The 13,526-nt window shown below is 45.0% G+C and overlaps 1 pseudogene; it reads right to left on the reverse strand.

The window, feature by feature from the left end:
• Nucleotides 1–1,698: 1,698 nt before the first annotated feature.
• Nucleotides 1,699–13,526, reverse strand: part of LOC141055929 (fibroblast growth factor receptor substrate 2-like) — a 42,659-nt pseudogene continuing 30,831 nt past the window's right edge.

Here is a 13,526-nt window from a genome sequence, read left to right on the forward strand (position 1 = left end):
TCATTTTCAGGAAGAAACTGAGTATTATCTGACAGAATTGCAGGGGTGTCAATACTTTTGGCCACAACTGTACAGATGTCTGTCCAGCCTCTGTTTGAAGACTTCCATTGAAGGAGAACTCATCACCTATGTGGCAGCCTGTATCACTCGATCACTTTTCACTGTCAAAATGTTTTTTCTAATATCTAATCTGTATCTCCTCCTTTTCAGTTTCGTTCCATTGCTTCTAGTCTTTTCTTGTGCAAATGAGATGAAAGCTGATCCCTCTAAACTGACAGGGATCAGCTTTATTCTTATAATTCGGAATATTATCAGCTGAACTGAATCATGAAGATAAATCTTGGGGTAAGTTTGTAATTTCATATGCTGCCAAAGATGTTGATGCTCTAGAGAGATATTTTATTTACTGATTTTCCTCTTCTGTAGCCCTTTGTCTCATACACTCCTCTTTTTCAGCAAGTCTTCTATCTACTCCATCTACTGTAAGTTACTGGGCCAGCCTGGCTCCCTCTGTAGCTGCAAAGAGATCTTGTCTTCTTCTATTTTCAAAGTCTGAAGTGCATCGACGTGTGCAATGTCAAATAGATGATCCAAATTGACTGAAAACTCTTCTCTACAACGCTCGAATACGTCATGCATTTTCTTTGCATATTTTTGCAGTCCCTCCAAACGTGATGCAAATTCACTAGCTTTTTTACACAATTAAGTAAATATTTTGTAAGTATTCTTGCCTTTCCCCAAAATATAATATACTCGCGAATAGCGAGAATTGCGCCTTCACTGAAAATTTACTTAACTTCATGAATATTATGAAATAAAACTGTTAGAAGTTGAAGCTTTGATGGTAGTTTTGATCCCGCTATTTGATAACTTACATCCCCCAATGCGAAATCCATTAGCATAATGTTTCACTGAAAACAATCTGTCCTCTATCAAAAACACTTACAGTATAATTAAGAGGTATGGCCGGGGACGCGTCAGAGCACGTGCTCCTAAGTATGCAAGTACTAACATGTTTCAGTAGAACTCTGGGTTAACGTACACTAAACATCATGAAATTTGACTTCTTTGTGTTTCAATATTAGATGAAAAAATTGAAGTTGAAAAATAAGAAACATCCTAATTTATATAGTGAACAACAATTCTAGTCAGCACTCAAAGTTCATGGTACTCATGTCATGGGTTGGCATCTTATTTCAAGTAGCACAAGAAGACCGTGTTAGGGTTGGCGGATTACACTAAATAAAAAAAAATAATAAAGTGTGATTTCAACCCGGGGTCCACCGTGCAGAGATGTTAACCTGCTGCTAGTGAGTAATGGTGGAACTGTGCGGCGAACGATCTCTAAAAATGGGGTTAAACGTCACCCCGTGTGGACAGAAAGGTAATTACCCAACTCTGATGACTTCTAAGAGGGGTGCACACGGAGATAAAGTCAGAACGATGCAGCTTGATGCCAAGTCAATAGGTATGGCGCTAGATTCAATCCCCTGTTAACCTCAGAGGGAGATGCACTCCTCACACGGGGCAAGGAGGCGAGCAGTAAACACACTACAGTGAATGCACTCAAACAAACTCCTTTCCGAAGGTCCCAGAATTCTAAAGGCTAGATGCTTGCCCTGAATTCACACAATCTCTTCTCGGGAGGTGCCGGAATTCTAATGGCTTACTGCCGACCCTGAGCACATGCTGACAATTTCACACTGCTAATGAACTACTGTCTTCCTTCATGAAGGCCATATTTTGCTCAATGATAGATGGAGACGATGCCTTGCTATTAACACATCCTCATATATCAGGTGTTAAATTATCACTGCTTTGTGACTCGGAGCTACTGAACGAAACCAACATGCTCCGGGACCTAAGACACACTCCTGGAATAGCTGAAACATTTTCATACCCCATTCTTCTCTCACAGGAGGATTCATGACGGTAATCACTGTCATAACCAGAGTCCCATATGGCTCCATTTAAATCTCCAGATTGTATACTACTAAATGCTTTTATTTCTTCACTTTTTATTGTGTTCCCAACCACACAGGCTTGGCCAAGTCCAAGATGCTCGTCTACATTAAGATAGCTTTGCATAGACATGTGACTCATGCCACAATCTGAAAGCTTATGGTGTATCGGTAAATTGGATCTTTTCGTATTGTTAGAATCAGGAAAGTTGGAATTTTCTAATGTTCTTGTGTAAGATGAAGAAGTGGTACAAATGGTACAATCTCTGCTACTGCTACAATCCCTGCTTGCTGTCATCTAGTGCAATATTTCCTTTAATGGTATATAACAGTGCCTACTGAATGTTTGCTAAATTCATTTGTTGCATTGAACTCAATACTTACTGCTGTGTACCCATGTTGGGGCCAGCAGAGATGTTATCAGGTGCAAGGTGTTACTAGCATATGGATGTAGTCAGGCCCTGTGCCTTTGATTGTGTAACCTCCCCTGGTGTGCTAGGCAATTGGTAATTTATCCCAAATCAGTTCCCACAATCCCTCTTACCTGATCCTCTACTCAGTCCTATATATTTAAATGCCTCCTAAGGGGGGCACGTGTGTGCGTCAGGCACGTGTCTCCCTGCAGCAAAAGTATGGTGAAGATGCAGTTATTACAACGGCAGTTAGTCATGACAGGAGTCAGGACCCCACACTATGCATCTGTCTCTCTTGGGTATGTCTGCTAAGTAAGCACTTATTAATTGTATCTATCTTTTCGATTAACCCTCCTACTCCTTCACCATGTTTACATATACCCTCACAGTGTTTGCTCCATTAATCCTCACTCACCTTCGCTATCCCCAAACCTCAGCACCTTCTAACAAAATAATCATCTCCCCTTTCTTCTTTCCTCCCCACCTGACCTCCTCTGCTGAACTGCTCCTCAACCTCAAATCTGTCCTAATGAAACCTAAAACAAGCTGCCCACTCTCCCATCTGCTCTCCCTTTCTCTGCTTCTCATCACTGCTGGCGACATATCTCCCAATCCTGGACCACCACAGCTCATAACCCCCATTACTACCCCTTCCTACCGCTCCCTATCTAATAAAAACTACCACAATCTTTCCAACTTAAAACCCGTGCCATTGACACCCAACCCCCTGCTCCCTCTCTCTGGAGCAATTTGGAATGCAATACGCTTCATGTGATTTATTACCTCTTTCTCTCTCGCAATCTTGCTTTTCTCGGCCTCACAGAAACCTGGCTGACACCCTCTGACACCGCCTCCCCTGCTGCGCTGTGTTACGGCGGCCTTCACTACACCCACACTCCTCGCCCTGGCAACAGACACGGTGGAGGAGTGGGTCTTCTCCTTTCTTCCAACTGCACCTTCAGCACAATCCCACCTCTTCCCTCCCTAATACTCACCTCTTTTGAAGTTCACTCTGTCCACATCTACTCTCCCTCCAACCTCTAAGTGGCCATCATATACCGACCTCCAGGCCCGACCACTGCTTTCATTGACCAATTCTCTACCTAGCTTCTTTGCTTTCTTTGAACTGACATCCCCGCTATCATCATGGGTGACTTCAACATCCCCACTGATACCCTTCAGTCAGCAGCCTCCAAACTCCTGTCCCTTACTTCATCCTTTGGACTTACTCAGTGGTCCTCCTCACCCACCCACACAGATGAACATACATTAGACCTGGTCTTCACCAGCCTCTGCTCTCTTTCTAACTTCACCATCTCCCCTCTCCCTCTATCTGACCACCATCAACTCACTTTCTCATCCCTGTCCTCCTCTCCTGGCACCCATGTCCAGCAATATGCGCACCCCCCACAGAAACCTTACACACCTAGACACCCACACGCTCTCTGACTCTATTCTACCACTGGCATCCATATCCTCACTCCAAGACACAGACAGTGCCACTGCTTTCTACAATGCCATTATCACATCAGCTGTTGACACGGTCGCCCCTCTCGTTCATGGCAGAATGCGACGTACCAACAGACAACCCTGGCACAATAACACCACTAAAAAGCTCCGGCAAGTGTCCAGGGCTGCAGAGCGGTGTTGGAAGAAAACAAATTCGCAAGATGACTTCACTGCATTCAAACAGGCAACACTCGCTTTCAAATTTGCCTACTTCACAACCCTCGTATCTTCCCTATCCTACAATCCCAAACAGTTATTCAAAACTTTCAACTTCCTCCTCCGCCCACCACTGCTCCCTCATCTCTGCTGAGGACTTTGCCACACAATTCAAAAGAAAGATCGACCAAACAAGTCAAGTCTTCATTATTCAACCACCACAACCCCTTTGTATACCAGACCAATGCCCAAACCCCATAACCTCCCTCTCCAACATCACTGAAAGGGTGCTTAATCGCCTCTTTTCCAAATCGCACCTCACAACCTGTGCACTTGACCTCATCCCATCCCACCTCCTCCCCAACTTCACCACCACACTTAACCCATGCCTAACCCACCTCTTCAACCTATCATTAATGTCAGGTACCTTCCCTTCTGCTTTTAAACATACCACAATCACGCCTATCCTTAAAAAGCCAACCCTCGACCCAACCGCTATGTCCAGCTATCGCCCAATATCACTGCTCCCATTCACTCCAAAACTCCTGGAGCTGCACATCCACACTGAACTTTCCTCCCACCTCTCATATAACTTGCTCTTTAACAATCTACAATCTAGTTTCCATCCCCATCACTCCACTGAGACAGCCCTGACCAAAATTACTAACGACCTACTTACAGCCAAAGCAAACTGACAATACTCTATACTCCTGCTTCTAGACCTGTCCTCTGCATTCGACAAAGTTGACCACTGCCTCCTACTACAGATCCTCTCCTCCTTTGGCATCAAAGACCTCGCCCTATACTAGATCTCCTCATACCTTTCAAACCGCACATTCAGCGTCTCCCACTCCTACACTACCTCCTCATCCCACCCTCTCACTGTTGGAGTCCCCCAAGGCTCTGTTCTAGGACCCCTACTCTTCTCAATTTATACCCTTGGCCTGGGTCAACTCATAAAGTCCCATGGATTCCAGTACCACCTTTATGCTGACGACACTCAGATCTTCCTCTCTGGCCCAGACGTCACCTCTCTGCTGTCCAGAATCCCGGAGTGTCTATCAGCCATTTCCTCCTTTTTCTCCTCTCGCTACCTCAACCTCAATGTGGACAAATCTGAACTCATCATCTTTCCTCCATCCCACAGATCTTCCTTACCTGACCTATCTATCACAATTAATGACATCATGCTTTCCCCAGTACCAAAAGTCCCCTGCCTTGGAGTAACCCTTGACTCTGTCATGTCCTTCAAACCACATATCCAAGCTCTTTCTACCTCCTGTCACCTCCAGCTCAAAAATATTTCCAGAATCCGTCCTTTCCTCAACCCTCAATCTTCTAAAATGCTTGTGCACGCTGTTGTGAGTTCATTCTCACCAGTTGTGAGTTCCCCTTCTGGACTCCCTCTGGTGGTGACGGGAGGTGGTGCGGCTGGTTTGATTGGTGGAGATCTGCAACATGAGAATGAGGATGACGATTGGATCTCAGGATTCTCAGATTGGATTTAAGACAGCCGACACCCTATTCAGTTGCTGGTGATTCCTTCTGGCTTGTCAGCTCTTGGTTTTCAGCTCTGTTCCAATCATCTAAAGCTAAGTTTTTCTGATAATATTCACACTTGATTTTGTTGGTCTATTCAGTTTTTTGTGTGGTCTGCCAGCCCCGGCTGGGGGCTGAGCTGAATTTCCACTCTTATTTATCAGTTTTGCCAATGGGCTTTTTGTCCCTTACTAGTTCGGTCTCTTTTTGCTCTATCTCAGAATATTTCAGAGTTTCAGAGTGCTGATATAGTGGGAGAAGTCTAGTGACTTCAGGGTTAATTTTGCTATCAGAAGTGTTGGACATTATTTTTGTAGGGTTTTTTGCAGGTTGCAGACAGTGACTTGCCTTTCCTTTCCTGTCTAGTTAGTTTGGGCTGTTATGTGTTCATTTTCCCCTTCACCATTGAGGTCTGATGAACTCCCTCTTCTGGTGAAGGAAGGTAGTGAGGCTGATTACCAATCACCTGAGCTGGTAGAGGATGACTGGGTGATGGGAATTGCTGACTGGATATAAGGCAGCCGACGCCCTTCTGCCTCGCTGGTGATTTCTCTGAGGGATTCTAGGAGACCAGTCTGATTCCTGCTCCTCAAAAGCTAAGTTTTCTGCCTTGCTTTTTGCATTTGTGTTTTGGTTTTATTTTGCCTTGCTTTTCTGGATTCTGCCATTCCCTTCTGGGGTGAGCTGAATTCCTTGGTGTCTTATTGCTCTGTCTTCAGAAAATTCCTGAGTACTGACATAGTCTTTTTGAAGCCTAGCGTCTTCAGGGCCTTTTTCCCTGTCAGTCTGTTGGCTCTTGTTTTGATAGGGTTTTTAGCGGATTGCGGACAGCAGCTTTTCTATCCTGTCCTATCTAGTTAGCTTGGGCCCCATCATTTGCTCAGTCTATCTTTCTATCTGTGTTAGTGTTTTTTCTTCTTGCTTCACCGTCATTATATGTTGGGGGCTGCCTATTGCTTTGGGGTCTGCTCTGGGGCAGTTTAGATTTCCCTTTCTGTCTTTAGGCTATGTAGTTCTCCGGCTGTGATCGAGGGGTCTAGGGCACCGTAGGAACCCCCCACGGCTACTGCTAGTTGTTGTTGATAGGTTCAGAGGTCTGCAATCCGATAGCTGCCAACTTCTCTGGTTTTCTGGACTTAGCTGGCATTTCTGTTTTTGCCTCCTACGGTGACTCATTCATAACAGAATCACCAGCCATACCGCAGATCCTAGGGTACTGAATAGCAGGAAAGAATTGGAAAAAAAAAAAAAAAGGTGTGTATATTTTTTCCTTTATATCCCTGAGGCAGTAGGGGGAATTTTTTTTTCTCTCAATGGAGATAAAGCAATTGTCTGATCGTGTGGAGCAGCTCGCTGTGGAAGTGCGGGGAATTTCCGCCTACCTTGCTCATTCACATGCTGCTGAACCAAAGATCCCTACTCCTGATGTGTTTTTTGGGGATCAGTCTAAATTTTTGAATTTCAAAAATAATTGTAAATTATTTTTTGCCTTGAAGCCTAACTCGTCAGGGAGCTCCACGCAGCAGGTAAAAATTGTCATCTCTTTGCTGCGTGGCGATCCCCAGGATTGGGCATTTTCTTTGAAACCAGATGATCCTATTCTGACTAATGTGAACACATTTTTTCAAGCCTTGGGGTTGTTGTATGACGAACCTAATGCTATTGATCAGGCTGAAAAGACCCTGTTGGCATTGAGCCAGGGTCAAGATTCTGCAGAGTTGTACTGTCAAAAATTCCGAAAGTGGGCGGTCCTTACTACCTGGAATGATAATGCCTTGGCAGCTCTCTTTCAGAAGGGTTTGTCAGAAGCCGTAAAAGATACTATGGTGGGATTTCCTGTTCCCTCTGGTCTTGACGATTCTATGTCATTAGCTATTCAGGTTGATCAGCGTTTACGAGAACACAGGACTGCACGAGAGGTGTTACCACCTGTTGAACAAGTGTCTGAACCTATGCAATGTGATAGAGTTTTGTCCAGGGAGCAACGTCAGGAGTTCAGAAGGCATAATAAGCTATGTTTTTTTGTGGAGATGCCTCGCATATTATTTCTGTCTGTCCTAAACGAGAGAAACGTTTTGTACACACGTTTTCTGTGGGTGGTGTTCAACCTAAGTATCTTCTGGCAATTACTCTGATCTGCTCCCTGTCCACATTTTCCGCCAAGGCTTTTGTGGATTCGGGAGCAGCCCTGAACCTAATGGACTTGGATTTTGCTAAACGTTGTGGATTTCCTATGACACCTCTGCGGACGCCTATCCCTTTGAGGGGGATTGATGCTACTCCTTTGGCAAAAAATAAACCTCAGTTTTGGACCCAGGTGGTAATGCGGGTTGCCCCACACCATCAAGAAAATTGCAGATTTTTGGTGTTGCATAATTTGCAAGATACCATTGTTCTGGGGTTTCCCTGGTTGCAAATTCATAATCCAGTTTTGGATTGGAAATCTGTGTCTGTGGTGAGTTGGGGTTGTCGGTGTGCCCTTACTGAGGCTCCGGTTATTTCCACCTCTCCTCAGTCACATGATGTTCCTGACTATTTGGCGGACTTTTTTGATGTATTTAGTGAGAATGAGTCTGCGTCTTTGCCTCCTCATAGGAGTTATGACTGTACAATTGAACTGAGCCCGGGGTGTAAATTTCCCAAGGGTCGGCTCTTCAATTTATCTGTACCCAAGCACGAGGCTATGTGATCCTATATTAAGGAGGCGTTGGAGAAGGGTCATATTAGACCATCCTCTTCACCATTAGGTGCTGGGTTTTTTTTCGTGGCCAAAAAGGATGGTTCATTAAGGCCTTGGATTGATTATCGTGCCCTCAACAAAATTACTATTAAATATCAGTATCCATTACCCCTGATTTCGGATCTATTCTCCAGAGATAAAGGTGCTTGCTGGTTTACCAAGCTTGACCTCAGGGGGCGTATAATCTTATCCGCATTTAGCATGGGGATGAATGGAAGATAGCGTTTAATACTCCAGAGGGACATTTTGAGTACCTGGTGATGCCTTTTGGGCTCACTAATGCCCCTTCTGTCTTCCAGTGCTTCATGAACGACATTTTCCGAGACTTTGTGGATAAATTTTTGATTATCTATCTGGATGATATTTTGATCTTCTCCAAGGATTGGGATTCTCATGTGGAACATGTTCGGACTGTGTTCCGGATCTTGAGGGAGAATTCCCTGTATGCCAATGGATCGAAATGCCTTTTTGGGGTACAGAGGATTTCATTTTTGTGATTTATTTTGTCTCCGTCAACTATTGAAATGGACCCGGCCAAGGTACAGGCCATTTATGATTGGGTTCAGCCCACTTCTTTGAAGGCCCTTCAAAAGTTTTTGGGTTTTGCTAATTTTTATCGGAAATTTATAGCAAAATTTTCTAGTATTGTCAAGCCATTGACTGATCTGACTAAGAAGGGTGCTGATGTGTTGAATTGGTCTCCGGAGGCTGTTTCTTCCTTTCAGGAGCTGAAGCAAAGATTCACTTCTGCCCCGGTTTTGCGGCAACCTGATGTCTCACTCCCGTTCCAGGTAGAGGTGGACGCTTCTGAGATTGATGCAGGAGCTGTTTTGTCCCAAAAGGATCCTGTAACATCTAAAATGAATCCCTGTGCTTTCTTTTCCCGAAAGTTCTCCCCATCTGAACGTAACTATGATGTGGGGAATCGGGAATTGTTAGCCATGAAATGGGCATTTGAGGAGTGGAGACATTGGTTGGAGGGAGCTAAACATCAAGTCGTGGTCCTCACTGACCACAAGAATTTGATTTACCTGGAGTCGGCCAAACACTTGAACCCTATACAGGCTAGATGGGCCTTGTTTTTTACACGTTTTGATTTTGTAGTCTCTTTTCTTCCTGGCACTAAGAATGTCAAGGCTGACGCTCTTTCTGGGAGCTTCTTGGTTGATTCTATTGTGGTGACCAAGCCTGCTACCATCTTAGGCGAAGGGGTAGTTCTTTCTGTCATCTCTCCCGATTTGAGACGTGCTCTGGAAGAGTTCCAGGAGGACAAACCTGAGCGTTGTCTCAGTGGAAAGTTGTATGTTCCTGACCAGTGGAAGAAGAGAGTGATGTCTGAAGTTCATTGCTCTGCATGGGCTGGTCATCCAGGTATTTTTGGTACTAGAGATCTGGTGAGTCGGTCTTTTTGGTGGCCCACCTTGTCTCGTGATGTCAGGAATTTTGTGCAGTCCTGTGGGACTTGCTCCCGGTCTAAACCTTGTTCTCGCTCTAGTGGGTTGTTCATGCCTTTGCCGGTCCCCAGGAGGCCATGGACCCATATATCAATGGATTTCATCTCTGATATGCCTGTCTCTCAGAGAATGACTGTTATTTGGGTGATTTGTGATAGGTTCTCTAAGATGGTTCATCTTGTACCACTCCCTAAGTTGCCATCCTCTTCTGAGTTGGTGTCCCTGTTTTTGCAACAGGTGGTTCGCTTGCACGGGATTCCTGAGAACGTTGTATCTGACAGAGGAGTTCAGTTTGTGTCTAGATTTTGGAGGACTTTCTGTTCCAAGCTGGGAATTCAGTTGTCCTTCTCCTCTGCATTTCACCCTCAGACCAATGGGCAGACGGAGAGAACAAACCAGGCCTTGGAGTCATATTTGAGATGTTTTATTTCCGCTGATCAGGATGATTGGGTTTCATTTTTGCCCTTGGCCGAATTTGCTTTAAATAATAGAGCTAGTTCTGCCACTTTGATGTCACCTTTTTTTTGTAACTTTGGGTTTCATCCTCGATTTTCTTCAGGGCAGGTGGAGCCTTCTGCCTGCCCAGGTGTTGACACTGTGGTGGAGAGAATGCACCAGATCTGGGACCAAGTGGTGGATAAGTTATCTCTCTCCCAGGAAAAGGCCCAGCGGTTTTCCAACCGACATAGGACCATTGGTCCCCGGTTTAAGGTGGGTGATATGGTTTGGTTATCATCAAAAAATATCGCTATGAAGGTAGCTTCTCCTAAGTTTAAGCCTAGATTTATTGGACCTTACAAGATTTTGGAGATCATTAATCCGGTCTTTTTTCGGTTGGCTCTTCCGGACACATTTAAAATCCATAATGTGTTTCATAAGTCCTTGTTGAAGAGGTTTGTTGAACCAGAAGTTCCTGGGGTGGCACCTCCGGACCCTGTATTGGTTGAAGGTAACATGGAATATGAGGTAGAGAAGATACTGGATTCCCGTCTGGCTAGATGGAGACTCCAGTTTTTGGTTAAATGGAAGGGTTATGGTCAGGAGGATAATTCCTGGGTCTCTGATATTCATGCCAAAAGATTGGTGCGTGCCTTTCATCGGGCTCACCCTGATCGCCCTGGTGGCATGGATGAGGGTTCGGTGACCCCTCCTCAAGGGGGAGTTACTGTTATGTGTTCATTTTCCCCTTCGCCATTGAGGTCTGATGAACTCCCTCTTCTGGTGAAGGAAGGTAGTGAGGCTGATTACCAAACACCTGAGCTGGTAGAGGATGACTGGGCGACGGGAATTGCTGACTGGATATAAGGCAGCAGACGCCCTTCTGCCTCGCTGGTGATTTCTCTGAGGGATTCTAGGAGACCAGTCTGATTCCTGCTCCTCAAAAGCTAAGTTTTCTGCCTTGCTTTTTGCATTTGTGTTTTGGTTTTATTTTGCCTTGCTTTTCTGGATTCTGCCATTCCCTTCTGGAGTGAGCTGAATTCCTTGGTGTCTTATTGCTCTGTCTTCAGAAAATTCCTGAGTACTGACATAGTCTTTTTGAAGCCTAGCGTCTTCAGGGCCTTTTTCCCTGTCAGTCTGTTGGCTCTTGTTTTGATAGGGTTTTTAGCGGATTGCGGACAGCAGCTTTTCTATCCTGTCCTATCTAGTTAGCTTGGGCCCCATCATTTGCTCAGTCTATCTTTCTATCTGTGTTAGTGTTTTTTCTTCTTGCTTCACCGTCATTATATGTTGGGGGCTGCCTATTGCTTTGGGGTCTGCTCTGGGGCAGTTTAGATTTCCCTTTCTGTCTTTAGGCTATGTAGTTCTCCGGCTGTGATCGAGGGGTCTAGGGCACCGTAGGAACCCCCCACGGCTACTGCTAGTTGTTGTTGATAGGTTCAGGGGTCTGCAATCCGATAGCTGCCAACTTCTCTGGTTTTCTGGACTTAGCTGGCATTTCTGTTTTTGCCTCCTACGGTGACTCATTCATAACATTGGGCCCCATCATTTGCTCAGCCTATTTTCCTGCCTGTGTTTGTGCCTTCATCTTGTTTATACATGTGTGGGGGCTATCTATTCCTTTGGGGTCTGCTCTGGGGCAGTTAGTTTTCCCCTTTCTTGCTTTAGGCTTTTGTAGTCCCGTGACGAGGCGTCTAGGAACATCGTAGGCACGCTCCACGGCTACTGCTAGTTGTGTGGTAAGATCAGGGATCTGCAATCTGCATAGTTACCAACCACTCTGTTTTCTGTGGCTTAGCTTGTTTGCTTTTTTCTCCACGGTGACCCATTCATAACAGCACGCCCTCACCATCTCCCACCTCGACTACTGCAACATCCTTTTCTATGGTCTCCCTGCTAACCCCCTCACACCTCTCCAGTCCATCCTTAACTCTGCTGCCTGACTAATTCATCTCCTCGCTACTCCTCCGCTTCTCCCCTCTGCAAATCTCTTCACTGCCTTCCATTCCCTCAGCGTATCTAGTTCAAATTACTAATACTGACCTACAAGGCCATCTATAACCTGTTTCCTCCATATGTCTCTGAACTAATCTCCCGATACCTACCCTCATGTAATCTATGCTCATCCCAAGATCTCCTTCTCTCCTCCACACTTATTCGCTCCTCACCCAACCGCCTCCAAGACTTCTCCCAAATAGCCCTCATCCTTTGGAATTCTTTGCCCCAACATGTCCGACTATCAACCACATTCGGATCCTTCAGACAGAACCTGAAAACCCACCTCTTCAAGAAAGCCTACAGCCTGCAATGACCCCACTACCTCCTCACCACTACCGGAGACATCACCTCAACCAACACTGAAACTGCTGCAACCCACCAACATACTGTCTCCTTCCCCTCCATCCTGTAGCATGTAAGCCCGAAAGAGCAGGGTCCTCTACCCTCTGTATCAGTCTGTCATTGTAAGTTTGTTTACTGTAAGTGATATCTGTAATTTGTATGTAACCCCTTCTTATGTACAGCACCATGGAATCAATGGTGCTATATAAATAAATAATAATAATAAGTGACAAATTCACTTCCAATAGGCTCTTGCCTTAGGGTAGATGAGATTAGTGAGGTTGCTGGGAGAGTGGGATAGGTGTCATACCGGTATGGGAAACTTTGTTCAGCATCTGCTACTGGAGAGTTTCCATCTCTATCAGAAATTACACTTATTCAATTGTTTTGCATGCATAGTTGTATCAAGTTAAAAAGCTCTTCTGTATGGTTACATCTGAACCCAAATATCCCTTCTCCAGTCTGGCATCTCCTGCCACAGACAAAGGAAAACAGATCAGTGTCATAGCCATATTTCAGAAGGCTGATGTAAGGCCATCTTACAATCCCTCCTCTCCTAATATAAAAAAAATTAGAGTAGTCTCTGTAAGCTCACCCTACAACAAAATCACAGCAATAGGATCTGTGTGCCATTCACTCGTGTTGTCCTCTTCAATACATTGCCCATGTGGTTTCCAAATGGGGGTTGAAATAGATAAATGGAGTCTAGAATGGGGGTTTAACTTATTCAACAGTGAGTTCAGATTGTATCTTGGTCGTTTGCTCTGTCTTTGGTCTTGTTTCCCATTGAGCACATGTGGGGCATCAATGATGTCAGTTGCAAAGGGAGCTGCCAGCAGAGGATCTTGATGATTTGCTCATCTGCCTGCTGATGATTGATCAGCATCATACAGAGAGAAGTGCAAGCTATTGCTAACACCCATTTGAACGTAACAAAAATTTACTCATTAGGTGCCATATACTTTGATTGCTAATA

The sequence above is a fragment of the Dendrobates tinctorius genome, unplaced genomic scaffold, assembly GCF_039654945.1.
Source record: "Dendrobates tinctorius isolate UK_male_01 unplaced genomic scaffold, ASM3965494v1 ptg000192l, whole genome shotgun sequence".
NCBI lineage: Eukaryota > Metazoa > Chordata > Amphibia > Anura > Dendrobatidae > Dendrobates > Dendrobates tinctorius.